This window comes from Candoia aspera, chromosome 1, assembly GCF_035149785.1.
Source record: "Candoia aspera isolate rCanAsp1 chromosome 1, rCanAsp1.hap2, whole genome shotgun sequence".
NCBI classification, from domain to species: Eukaryota; Metazoa; Chordata; class Lepidosauria; order Squamata; family Boidae; genus Candoia; species Candoia aspera.
In genome coordinates, this window is record NC_086153.1 from 78,187,761 (window position 1) to 78,193,744 (window position 5,984).

Here is a 5,984-nt window from a genome sequence, read left to right on the forward strand (position 1 = left end):
GGAAAGAAAGGAGATGAACAAGAGGCTCGGAAAAACCCACTGAAGATGAATATCTTTGCATTAAAAAACAACAAGGTAGAACTTTTCTATTGACCTGAACTATTGGTTGGTTCAGGGTTTCTCAACCAGGGTTCTGTGGCACCCTCAGGTTCCACAAGAGGTCACTAGGTGTTCCCTGGGAGATCACGATTTATTTAAACCATTATTTCAAATCAGGCAACTTCACATTAAAGAGGTAAGTTTCAGATTGAACAAGTTCAATCGGTGCAAGATTGGAGGGTGGTCCAAGTTGTGCTCCATAGAGTAATTGAGGTAGAGGCTTGGCCTCAAAGAGCTTAGTGGCTGCAGGTAGATATTGACCTCCTCTGGAATGATGAAGTCTTAAGATAACTCCTGTGTGCATTTTGTGATGCATAGTTAGCATGGGCCTTTTTATTTCCATTGGCCTAAAAGATTACCCCCAGGTATTGAAAACACTGAACTTGTTCAACAGCATACTCTGCTGTTGTTCAATATATTCTGGTTTCTCTTGAGATTGTATAAATCTTTTGCCTTTTACTAAAGATTTCTGTGGAGAGGTAAATTTCATTCTTTATTTTTAGTTTAAGAACACTGTTAATGCATATATACAGGCCTACACATGAAACGAATACAATAATTTTGTATCTTCTGGCCTATATTTGAGCCTGAATGTGCAGGGGTTCCCCGAGGCCTGAAAAATACTTCAAGGGTTCCTTCAGGGTCAAAAAGTTGAGAAAGGCTGGATTGGTTTGTAAAATCCATAAGAGTATCAGTATACTAAATAAAGAACGAAAGAAAATATGAAAGTTATGCAGTACCCACTTCGCATATAAACAATGGAAACGTAACCACCCAGTGGTGAAAAACACTTTTGAAAATAAAACCATTATGTCATGATCTATTCTCTGCTGGGCAAAGCATTCGGCTCTGGCATGAGCATAGGTCTGTATGTATTACAAGGCAATCTGATATGGAATGCTGGCCTGGCAGCTACAGGGAATCTCATGATGCAGATGAAGGAAGGAAGAGCCATGGGAAAGAACCAGGTTGTTCCACAAGGCCAGGCAGAAAATAGTCTGATGAACAATGAAACTTCTAGCAAGAATTCTATACTGAACTGGAATTTCTTCTTATGGTAGCCAATCTACTTTTTGGAAAAAAATGCAAAATATCTGAAATAACTCAATTAGGCAATTCCTAGGATCTGACTTTTTTGGTCTGCTCTGCTGCTCTTGCTGCTGCTATTCCTCATTCTTTTATCCCTCTTCTGGAACACCGGCTTTACCACCTAATTTTATATGCCCTTGATTTTTGCGTGTGTCTAACAGTCTTTTTCAACCAATTTCTCATTTCCTTCCTTCCTTCCTTCCTTCCTCCCACCCATCCATCCATCCATCCATTTTATTTTCTATCCTGCCCTTATTATTTTTATTTTTATAAATAACTCAAGGCAGCAAACATACCTATTATTCCTTCCTCCTCCTCTTTTCCCCACAACAACCACCCTGTGAGGTGAGTTGGGCTGAGACAGAGTGACTGGCCCAAGGTCACCCAGCCGGCTTTCATGCCAAAGCGGGACTAGAACTCACAGACTCCTGGTTTTTAGCCCAGCACCTTAGCCACTTATCTTAGTTTTCTTTCCAACTTATCCCAAGCCATTTTTAAAATTCTATATCTGGTATCATTCTCCAGTCAAAATCTCTGAAATGATATTACTTCAAAGTGATAAGTACATGTTGAGGTTTTCCTACTAACGATTAAGACTGCTATTGTACCTAATCATTTTGGCCGGGTGAAGAGGTTGTATTTGATTGTCTCCTTTCACGTGCTTCATGCAAATCGCCTGGGGGGAGGATCCTGCCCAGACTTGTTTCTTACTTCCTCTTTTTTCTCTCTGCCGATATGTAGCTAAGCAAGGCTTGCTCCAAAGGGGAGCTAAGTCCTTTAAATATGTTTTGTTTTTTGTAAATAAATTATTTTTATAGATATGCCTGGTGTGTGTGACTTTTCTGATCTCTCCTGGGCTAAAGGCTTTCCCAGCATTCTGCCAACAGGTTATGTGCCCAGTGAGCAACCCAGTAAAACCAAGAGAGATCAGCTCCACACCTCATGCACAATTTAAAGGCAGGTAGCAAAGACCTGTGAAGATTTTCTTTGGAGCCACCTGGAGATTTTCCAGCAACTGCCAGTCTACAGGACAAAGAAGCCAGCTGAGGTGACTTGCAAAAGAAGGAAGAAGCCATGGCTACCTCCCAGCCCTCAGCGATGCCTCTGGAGCGCCTATCAGAGACCAACTATTTGAATTGGGCCTTGAAGATGGAAATGTATCTTCGCAGAGAGAATCTTTGGCTGTCAATTGGTGAGCAAAAGCCCCAAAATCCCAGTGCTGAATGGCTGAGACAGGATGAGCGGGCTAGAGCCACCATTATCTTGGGAGTTGAGGACAATCAGCTAGTCCATGTGCGAGGCATGCAGTCTGCAAAGCAACTTTGGGACGCTTTGAGAGACTTATATGTAAAGGCAACAGCAGGGAGTAAAGTTACTCTGACGAAAAAGCTGTACAGAGCCTACCTTGCAGAAGGAGATAGCCTTCCTGAGCACCTGCATTTTATTCAGCAGCTGTTTGTTGAGTTGCAGGAGAGAGGAATGGAATTTACACCTCTCACAAAATCCTATATCCTCCTGTCCTCACTGAATGAAACGTGGGACACGCTGATTTGTACCCTGGAGGCTATGCCTGAAGCAGACCTCACCCCATCGTATGTTACACAGTGCTTACTTGCTGAATGGGAGAAGAGAGAGGAAAGATCCCCCCCCCCCATCTCTTCTGGAAAGCTGCAATACCAGAAAATGAGGGAAAAGAAGGGAAAGGAACCTGAGGCCACAGCACTAGCCAGCCAGTGATGCTTCACTTGTGGTTCAGCTGGACATTTGCAAAGAGACTGTGCCATGAGACCCAAGAGTAGAAAGACAGAGAAGAAGAACACAAGGGCAACACAGAAGAAGGCTCTTCAGACAACCCAAATTGCACAGGTTGCTGAGAAGGGTAATTCTGATGTATGGGTGTTAGACTCTGGGGCCAGTTGTCATTTATGTAATTGTAAAAGCTCTTTTGTGTCACTGTCTAAAACTGAAAGACAAAGTGTATCTTTGGCTGATGGGTCTGTGACCAAAATTATGGGACAAGGTGACTTGTATTTATCCTGCTTAGGAGAAACTGTAAAAGGTGTGTTGTATGTGCCAAATTTACAATCAAACCTTTTATCTGTGGCAAAATTGGCTGCAACAGGGTATATCATAACATTTAAGAAAAATGGTTGTGAGATACGAAAAAATGGGAAATTGTGTGCTACTGGTATGTTAAAAGACTCCTTGTACATTGTGCAAAATGCAAGGAAGCCAAGCTGCAAGGCTGCAGTTGGCAACACTCCATATCATGACCAATGTGTACACCTGATGCACAGGAGATTTGGTCATGCTAATTTCAAGTATATAGCACAAATGCCACAGCTGTGTGCTGACCTAAAGATAAAACCCTGTGATAAATACTTAGACTGTGTAGTTTGCAAAGAATGCAAAACACTAAAAGCTCCTGTGAGTAAGCACAGTGACAGAGTTACAACTAGACCTTTGGAAATTGTACACTCTGACATTATTGGTCCTTTTGCTCCAAGTCTTGGACAAGCAAGGTATGCAATGACCAGCATTGATGATTCCTCAAGATAAACATTTATCTATATCTTAAAACATAAAGATGAGGCATTTGAGAAATTTAAAGGTTTTGTGACATGGGCAAATGGAAAATTCCCTAGGCCTGTATCTGCACTCCAATGTGATAGAGGAGGAGAATACCTTTCTCACAAATTCAGAAGGTTCCTAGTGGAAAAGGGGATAGAACAAATTCTTTCTAACCCTTACACCCCTCAGCAAAATGGTGTTGCTGAAAGAAAGGGCAGAACCTTGCAAAATGCGATGGAATGCATGTTAAAAGATTCACGATTATGTTTTAAGTACTGGGGAGAAGCTTTATCGACTGCTTGTTATGTACAGAACAGGTTGTATAACTCTGTGATTCCGGACACTCCATTCCATTTGTTTTATGGTGTGAAACCAAAGGTAAGCCATCTTAGAGTGTTTGGTAGCACTGCATGGGTTCACATTCCAAAACAGCAGAGAAGGAAAGGAGGCCCCACAACAAAGAAAGCCATCTTTGTTGGCTATGAACAAAGCCAAAGGAGCTACAGGTTCATAATGGGAGAGAAATTGATAATTAGCAAAAGCGCTTCTTTTGCTGAACAAAACTGGGGGAGATTAAATTCTAGCTCTCCAGTTGATCTGACCACCACAAGAGAACAGCAAGGACTTGCTGATGGTGATCTTTTGCCTGATGAGGACATTAAACCAGAAAAGCAAACTGAAGATCTGTCTGATGAGACAGATGCTTCTCAGGAAAGTGATAGGAGTCAAAATTTAAGCCCTGTATTACCTCGCAGATCTCAGAGGAGTAATAAAGGCGTTCCTCCATCACGTTTTCAGGCTGAAACAGTAAAGGCTTTTCACATATTCACAGAACCTGAGTCTTTAGAACAAGTGAATGCTTTACCACCTGAGATTGCACAAAATTGGCATTCTGCCATGCAACAGGAATTAGCATCCTTGAAAGAAAATAAAACATGGAAACTGGTAAATCTACCTCCCAATGAACACTGTCTGGGTTGTAGGTGGGTTTTCAAACTAAAAAGGGATGCTGATGGCAAAATCCAAAAATATAAAGCAAGGTTGGTTGCAAAAGGGTTCACTCAAAGGAAAGATTTAGACTTTGACAAGACTTTTGCACCAGTTACTAAAGGTGAATCAATTAGATTACTGTTAAAAGTTGCTGCACTCAAGGGAATGTCAGTTAACCACTATGACATTCAAACTGCATTTCTCTATGGTGATTTAGACCACAGATTATACATGCAGCAACCCCCTAGCTATGAAAAAGGGGAGAATCTTGTCTGTGAACTGCAGAAGTCAATCTATGGGTTAAAACAAGCTCCTAGATCCTGGAACCAAAAAGTAGATGAAAAACTGCAGAATTTTGGTTTTGAAAAAGGAGAAGCAGATCCCTGTGTATATATGAAGGACAAACAAGGCTGTATGTATCTGTGCATTTATGTTGATGATTTGCTGCTGTTCACATCAACAGAAAAACAAAGGCTTGATTTTGAAGCCTGCATGAAAAGCCATTTCATATTAAAAAGCCTTGGAGTTGTGACCAATTACCTAGGTTTGGAAGTACACAGAGACAAGGATGGTAGCTTTCTGTTAAACCAACGTAGTAAAATTCAAAAGCTCCTAGAGGATTTTAATATGCAAGACTGTAAACCAGTCTCTACTCCGATGATAATAGATTTTCAGAAAGATATAGGAGAAACTCAATTAACTGAGGCAGAGAACTATAGATCTGCAATTGGAAGTTTACTGTACATTGCAAATCATTCTCGCCCAGATATCTCAAATTCTGTGGCCATTTTAAGTAGACAGGTAGAGAAGCCTTGTTGTTGTTATTCGTTTAGTCGCTTCCGACTCTTCGTGACTTCATGGACCAGCCCACGCCAGAGCTTCCTGTCGGTCGTCAACACCCCCAGCTCCCCCAGGGACGGGTCCGTCACCTCTAGAATATCATCCATCCATCTTGCCCTTGGTCGGCCCCTCTTCCTTTTGCCTTCCACTCTCCCTAGCATCAGCATCTTCTCCAGGCTGTCTTGTCTTCTCATTATGTGGCCAAAGTATTTCAGTTTTGCCTTTAATATCATTCCCTCAAGTGAGCAGTCTGGCTTTATTTCCTGGAGGATGGACTGGTTGGATCTTCTTGCAGTCCAAGGCACTCTCAGAATTTTCCTCCAACACCACAGTTCAAAAGCATCGATCTTCCTTCGCTCAGCCTTCCTTATGGTCCAGCTCTCGCAGCCGTATGT

At 41.9% G+C, this 5,984-nt stretch overlaps 1 pseudogene; it reads left to right on the forward strand.

The window, feature by feature from the left end:
• The first annotated feature begins 520 nt into the window (after window positions 1–520).
• LOC134488663 (U5 spliceosomal RNA) lies at window positions 521–588 on the forward strand (annotated as a pseudogene).
• Window positions 589–5,984: the final 5,396 nt, after the last annotated feature.